Source organism: Tetrao urogallus, assembly GCF_951394365.1.
Source record: "Tetrao urogallus genome assembly, chromosome: 35".
Taxonomy (NCBI): domain Eukaryota; kingdom Metazoa; phylum Chordata; class Aves; order Galliformes; family Phasianidae; genus Tetrao; species Tetrao urogallus.
The window spans coordinates 410,143-418,037 of record NC_136848.1 but is presented as its reverse complement, the minus strand read 5'-3'; the positions used below and the strand labels follow the sequence as shown (position 1 = coordinate 418,037).

General features: G+C 55.8%; 1 pseudogene across 1 annotated transcript; it reads left to right on the top strand.

The window, feature by feature from the left end:
- Positions 1-961: 961 nt before the first annotated feature.
- Positions 962-1,447, top strand: LOC306956630 (twist-related protein 2 pseudogene; annotated as a pseudogene). The gene has a single exon. The product of its transcript is annotated as a twist-related protein 2 pseudogene (transcript).
- The last annotated feature ends 6,448 nt before the right edge of the window (positions 1,448-7,895 follow it).

Below are 7,895 nucleotides of genomic sequence, written 5' to 3'. Positions count from 1 at the left end.
GAGGGCTTTAACCACAGGGTGTTCACATCATCTCCTCCCTGCTCCATGGCAGGCACAGAAACCCAAGCTCAGCTACATGCCAGGACTCTGTGGGGTACAGGGCCAGTGGGGAGATGCTGCTGGAGACACCGCAAGGCTCAGATGGATGCATGGAAAGACTCTGCCCTCTCCCAGATCAGAGAGGGAGGGATGTGGTGCAGGATGAGTATCACATCATAGCTGTGTAATGAGGGCTACACAGGACTCTTAGAACTGTAGGTAGAGGAAGAGAATGGGTGGGTGAATAGATAGATGGGTGAATAGGTGCAAACTCAAACCCATTTTGGGTTTGGTGCTATTTCTTAAGAGCAATGGATGCCCAACGGCGTCACATCTTCCACTGGGTTAAGAGCGCATCAATTGCTTCGTTGGGGAATCCATTGCTCCACACCTCCACTTGAACAACACAGGGACAAAATTCTTCTCTTCCATGCTGGACGGGTGAAAATTGCAGGCTGGCTTTTGTGGGGATCTTAAAATCAAGACTAAAACATTAAGACTAAGACCAAATAGGCTTCCCTTGACCTCCATGGCTGGTGTTCACACCGGCATAGGCGACGTCCCTTGACGTCCGGGCAGCAAGCAGGAGCATCTGTGCCAGAGGGCTTGGGGGTGTCGGTGGAGGAGGGAGGGAGGAAATCTGGAACCCATAAGCTCCAATGCTGTTTGCGTTACCTTGCACCGCTGCATTGGTCTGCGCCTGATCCGCCCCCGCTCCTCCTCACCCTATCAGCAAAAGCCTTTCCCCAAAGTTATCCGAACGCCCTCCTCTCCGTCGCCCAAAGGAAAAACCAACGGAGCTCCTTGGAGGGCTCGGCGGGGCTCTGGAGGAGTTTGGTGGGGATGAAGGACTGATGCTGAGCGTTGCCTTCACCGATGCTCTGAGAGCGCGCTGGGAAAGGCTCCTAGCTCTGCCAAGAAGATGAAGGAGGAAAACATGTGCCCGGAGTCTCCCGAAGGCAGCCTGGTCACCAGCGAGGAGGAAGGTGAGCGACTGCACAAGAAATGCCTCCGCAAACGAGGCCAAGGGGGCAAAGCGTTGGAGGACAGCAGAGCCGCCTCTCCGCAGGGCAAACGCTGCAAGCGCAGCCCGGTGCCGCAGTCCTTCGAGGATGTGCACACACAGAGGGTGATCGCCAACGTGCGGGAGAGGCAGCGGACCCAATCGCTCAACGACGCCTTCGCGGAGCTGCGGAAAATCATCCCCACGCTGCCCTCCGACAAGCTGAGCAAGATCCAGACCCTGAAGCTGGCGGCGCGCTACATTGACTTCTTGTACCAGGTGCTGCAGAGCGATGAGCTGGACCACAAGATCACCAGCTGCAATTACCTGGCCCACGAGAGGCTGAGCTACGCCTTCTCTGTCTGGAGGATGGAAGGGGCTTGGTCCATGTCTGCGTCCCACTGAGCCCGGGTACGTATGGCGAGGCTGCAGAGCGCACATCCTTTGCTCCCGCGTCCCACATCCCATTATGCATCTCCCAGCCCACCCCCCTCGTGCTCCACATGCTGCAACAAACCCAGCCCATCCTGCTGGGTCTCGGTATCCCAGTCTCCGCTGTCCCTAAAGCAGGGTTGGGTTTTCCTGTGGCATTTCTGGGTGCCAGCTCTGGTGTTGGGGTCAGAGCCCGCCCGGTGCTTTGGGGAATCCAACTGCAAGAGGAGCAGGGACTCCGTCTTCTTGCATCCCAATGAGGGCCACCCATTGGGAAAAAAATTCTTTTTCTTTTCTTGGTCACTCTGGTGCACTCTCCTTAAGCGCCACTTCTCCTGCTTGGTCTTATTGGAGATGCTGTCAGAATTGGCAGAGCTGTGCTCAAATCAGTGGCTGCATTATGGCCATAAAGGGCCAGAAAAGGGGATTGAAATGGTGCACAGCCCCATTCCTAAGCCCTCGGCGCAGTGCCCGTGGGATCCCCATCTGTGTCACTGAGGGCTGCGGGATGGGACATGCTCAGCCCCTCCTGAGTGCCATCAGTTCACACTGCCTTCGTCTTTAGGGTGCACCTGGGGGAAGCTGGACGGCAAAATTCTCCTCTTTGCCCCATCCTCAAATCTCGAAAGAGCAGAGGGAGAGAAAGGGGAGAGCTGTCCCCGCTGAGACATTGCCAGACTGGGAAGCGGCCCAATGAAAGCTAGGCAGGGACCTTGGGTGAGTCCTCTGCTGAACAGCCCCAATTTCAGGGCAGCTCTGGGGACGGAGATGCAAACGGCGGCTGAAGATGGAGAGCGCTCCCATTGGGATTCCATTTCATGATTAAAATCTTACTTCCCATCCTGGGGAGATCCCTGGCACACGGTCCCAAATGTGGGGCTCTGCGATGCCACCCCCAAGGACCAGTGGATGCAGCTGATGCTGAAGGGCTGCACAGCACAGCCCTGCTCCTCTGCTTATAGGAGAGCTGGAAATGTGACCGGAGTGTGGAGAGCTGCAGGAGGAGCCCACGCTGAGGAGCACTTTGCTAATTGCCCTGATCTCTTCCCTTGAGGACTGTGGGGCTTTTTGGTGAGGGTCCCTTCCCGTTGGTTGCAGTGTTGTCTAACGGGCAGCTCAGGCTCCAGCTGCTGACTTCCAGACCTCTTTATTTGAGCTGAACGCTTGGCAGCAGCTTTGCTCCCGTGATAAACAGAGGAATGAAAGACCTTTAGCGATCCTGAAGACCTTTCTAAGTGAAAAACCTCCCCATGAAATCCCCCACGTGCTGCTCATCGCCCAACCTTAGCATCCGTCCCCGGCAGCTCCACACCTCGCCTGCAGGCAGAGCATCTTCGTGCTGCATCGATAACAACCCGCTTTGTGCCAACCTGCAGCGGCACTCGCTGCCAATTAGCAGCTCCCTCTTGGGCTGTGCGGTGAGAGGAGGATTCGCTGAGCTAAGAACAATAAGAGAGGAGCGATGCCGGCGCTGGGGAGGCTTCATTCACCCTCTCCCATAGGTGAATTAACCTGCAATGGGTCTGTAATGTTATAACATAAAGCAGCGAATGGAAGTCAGCCTATTAAATATCAAAGGGAGCTGGAGGAGCTGGATGGGGATGTGCCCTCGTTAAGCGCGAGCCATTATCCGGGGAAAGAGGGATGGAGCCCTCGGGCAACAAAATCCATGTTTGAAGTCCCCCAAGCTCACTGCTTTCAGCGCATTAAAATGGTTTCTATTTTGCTGGAGGAGAAAACGAGGCTGGAAGCACAAAGTGGGGAAAGGGGGGGGGGAGGCTGGAGGAGCTGGGAGGGTGAGATTCTGTGCCCTTCATTTGTCTCCCCGGATTTATCGTCTCTCTCGCGGTGCCTTCACTTAATTGTCTATCTTGAAAGACCTTGGATAAATCTTCCCTTTGGGGACTGTTGCTCTCGCTCGGAGTCTGCTTTGTCGGGCGGACGTTTCATCTTCTTTTATTTATAAATACGTCTCATTGCACGGAATTAACGTGGCAGGGCATGAAAGGAGCTCGGGGAGAGCTCAGTTTCCCCACTCAGCTCTGTTCAGAAAATGCATTGAAAGCGGTGTCAAAACGCACTGAAGGCACCACGGGGCTCATCTGCGCCCTTCTCTGCTTAGAGCTGCAGCATCCGCCCCGATTTGGTTCTACACGAGGGGTGAGGAATTGCCCGAATGCTGTGAAATCTGTGCCTAGGGATCGTGTTTCCCAATGGGTCCCGTTGCTGGGGTGGGTAAGCTCTGTGATCCCAGTGCAGGATGCTGCCTATGCAGAGCATTGCATGGGGCTGGGCCTGTAAACACGTTGCTCTGGGTGTGCTGGTTATGATGGGGAAAGAATATTCCACGCATCTGGAGCGCTCCCCAAAGCCCTGAAGCCCCGAAGCTCTGACATGGGTCAGCCCATGGACTCTGTCACCAACTCGGAAAGGCCTCAGGTTCGTGCTGAGCCCCAAAGCAAGCAGCTCTATGTCCAAACCCACAGCTGTGGGAGCTGCAGAGGGGCAGTGCTGATGCAACAGCCCATGGCACAGCCGTTTGCTCTCACACACTGTGTCTGCCAGGCCGTAATTAAGCAGAAAGCGAAACCAAAAGGCTGGGGAGGGATGTGTGCAGCGAGGAGCTGTGCTGGAGGGCTGCGTTTTGGGATGTGTCCTCGCTCCAAAAGGGTTCTGTTGCTCCTTGCTCCTGCAGGCAGTGTGGGGTGGGCTCAGGGGATGAATTGTTCCTCCAAGGGCTGCAGTTCTCTCCGATGAGCACAGAGCCCGCGTGGCACCGCCGTGGCATCTTTAGGACGCTGCCACGAGGGCTTTGGGGAGCAGCTGCTACCCCACATGAGAGATGTCACAGCCCAAACCCCAGGGCTCAGCTCAGCGACAGCTTTACCCCTCAGCCACGTTGGGTGTCATGAAGAGGCAGAGCCCACAGCGAGCCCCACACGAGCCGGGTTTGTCAGCTGAGGTGTGACAGCGTCCTTCTTCGGAGCCATGGGAGAGAACATGGACAGGTCTCCATTCATTTCACTGCTAGAAAAGCTTCCCCCCAGCAAAAAAAAAAAATAAAACACCTTCCACCTTTCTATTAAAGTCGGAAGGAGCCAACAGCCGCCTCTCCATCGCCAGGCAGGGGTCGTTAAAGTGAAAGCAGTGCTCCAATCACAGCCAGCCCTGCCCACACCGCAGTGCTGCTGTGTCCCAATCCCACTCGCTGCCTCTCAGCTGCGTTCACTTAGCTCGAACGGAGCCCTTATTTCATCCCCAAAGTGACCGCAGCGCACCTGGGAGCTGAGGGAGGTGTGCTTTTCTGTGCACTGAGATGCATTCATGCATTGGTGGGAGGGCAGCCCCGTGGTTCCCAGTGCTCCGTGCTGGAATGAAGCCCCTGGAAAGATGGAGGGGGGCACAGCCTTGGAGGATCCCATCGTCTGAGCCCTGCCAAAGTCCCAACCTATTTCCTAATGGTACCCCCACAGCTCAGAGCAATGGGACTGCTCTCTTCTCATGCTTTGGCGTTATTGTTCCCTCTGTGTCCCCTCTGCCAGCCTCACATGCAGCCCTGAGCCCAACACCACGCTGCAGCCCTTCCTCTGCCATCTCTGCAGCCATCCCACTGCCACCCCTGCTCCCAGCCCTGCAATATCAGCTCAGCCAGTGCCAGGATGCATTGTGCTGCAAGGGCAGGATATGGTGCAGGTGTGATTTATTCCTCTCCAAGCTCTGCAGAGCCAAAGGGCTCAGCCACTGTGCAAGGAGAAAAACGAGGAGCAAAGTGAGGAGGAAGGAGCTCTGCCCACTCCAGGACCTCACAGCAGCACCACGTCTCTGCAGACCCCCCCTGCCTATGGGGGTCCTCTCCGGTGTCACCCCTTTTGGGCACTGGGTTGGAGAGGGGATGGATCATCATGGGGCAGTGCTGCCTTTCCCGTGGGGACGCTCGGCTGCTTTCCTCCTCATTGCACTCCCACAGAGGTGTGTTGGGGTTAAAGCTGCAGCCCTCACCCATTCGCTCCCAGTCTCAGGATCATCTGCGGGTGCATTTCCCACGCAAGGTCTGGGCAAAGCTGGCAATACAAAACACCCACATAGAAGCTGGCAACCAAAGCCGCATCCCCACTGCCACGGGGGTTTGAACAACCCTACAGTGACCTCGGGCTGACCCCATATCTCCCCACAGGACCCCGGGAGCCGACGACCTCCCCCCATCAGCAGCTCCTTGGCAGCCCCTTCCCAACCCAGCATGCGGGGCTGAGACCCAACCCAGGAGCCGGGCGGGTTTGTTTGGAACCAACGCATCCAGATGGTGCACATCAACTCTCCAAGGAGCAAATTGTCCTGGGATGGAGCAGTGCTGTATGGTTCTGCTCTGTGAGCAGCAGCCTGAACGGTCCCTGCAGTGGGGAGAACACTTTGGGACTGAGCAATGCTTGGACTGCCGCCGGGTTCCGTCCCATGGAGCAAACAGCCAGCCCTGCAGAGCAATTCCCCAAAGCAGGACAGTTTTCTGGGGTTTGGGCTTTTTGTTTCCTAAGGAAATGCTGCAGCCGTGGGCGCTGCTGTGCGTCCTCCCCATTCCCAGTTGCATGCGTGGGTGCTCGGCTGCTTTGGGCATCTGAAGCAGCAAAGCTGAGCGGGGTGCAACCCTAATGAATGGGAGAGGTGTGTTCTGAGCAGCAGCAAGACTTCCCATCAGTGATCCAGCACACTGAAGGACCCAATGGAAGTGACAGTGAGCTCACATCACCTTTACTTTCCAATAGAACCCTCTATTTCTATGTACAACGTGGGCTCCCCAACCCGGGGAGGTGTGAATGCAGCCAATGGAAAGATGGGAGTGACCTTCAAAAATAGAAAATCCTGTTCAAATCCTGTTCAATTATCGACGGCGCCGCCTGGAGAATGAAGCTGCCTTTGGCAATAGACATTTTCTTTACAAAATAAAATAAAACATGCTTTAAAAATCAAAGGGAGTCTCTTTGTTAAGGAGAGAGCAGAGCTTTCAACCTTCATTCAGAGAAAAAAAGGGGTTGGGGGGGGTAAAGCATCCTTTAAAAATGATTAAAACTAACGTTGTCATTCATACCATTTCCATGGGGATGGTGCAGAGATGTCCATCATGGGATCTGAGGATCCAGCTGTTAGCAAACAGCAGTTCGGGGCTTTGGTCCCTGGGCTGATGCTCTCCAGCAGCAAACCCAATGGATTTCGGTGTCGGTTTGGGGTCCCCCTGCCAAGGCTGAAGGGTTGGGGTCCAGGCCGTGCTGGGGGCCCAAAGGAAGGGGGAAGGAAGCTGTTTGTTGGGGCACCTCCTCCAACGGCTGCACCCACAGATGGAGCCTGGGCTATAGGGCACCATGGCACCGAGTTTGGGTTGGGGGTAAAGCCCAGGCAACGTCCCCTCTGCCTGCTGTGGGCTGTACCCATAACGGTGGCCCTCAATGGCTTCAATGTGGCATGAACCCACCTGGGATCCATGGGGAGAAAGGGGGCTGAGGATGGAGGCAATGGGGCTGCAGGGCTCTGTGCAGGGAGGAGATGGGGTGCAGTGAGGATCAGCCTGGCGTGTGACCTTGGGTTGGGGACACACTCATGCATCCCAACGCTGGACAAGCAGCAGCTCCTGCCCCTCGCCCCCAGGGATGGAGGAACAGCATCCAATCCCAACGGACTCCAGAGAAAACAAGGAGGGCTTTGGGGTGCTCTGCAACCCACTGCGTTGTGTTGTCCCCCTCCTGTCCCCATGTCACAGAGGACACCCACAGTGCATAAGCGCAGTGACACAGTGACTTCTCCCCTCATCACACCACCCCATCTCACATCCTCTCCCAAAGCTCCGGGCAGTTTGAGACAATTAAATGTTTATTCTTCCAAGATCTTTTTTTTTTTTTCTTTTTTTCTTTCTTTCTTTGTTTTTCTTCTTCTTTTTTTTTTTTTTTTTAATACAAAATTTCCTCCCTGTGCCTGCAGATGGAGCCTGGCTGCCACCTGAGCTCAGCACCCCATCCATCCCCTTCTCCCCAGTCCTAACTGCCCACAAACCCTGCTGTGACACCCAGAGCCCAATGGGGGACACAGGGAAGGATGAGGCTCTTGGGGTGAGGATGCTCTGTTGCATTATGAGAGGGGAAGAAGGCAAATCCAGATGGATGCAGCACTTGGGGAGGCCTGACTCCACACCTCTGCCATGCCAGTACAACCCAGATGGGGAACTCTGGGGGTCCCTGGGGAGCTGAACTCCGAGCAGAGGGTGGCCAAGACTGGATCTGATCTCAGCTGGAGAAGTGGGTGCAGTCACTGAAGAAGGTGGGCACCGGGTGCCACTTCCTCCAAGGGGACACTGGAAGACAGCCAGGGACTGCAGGGACACAGATCCTCAGGCCAGGGGGTCGCTGGAAAGGGCTCAAGGCACCTTGGTAATGTCCAC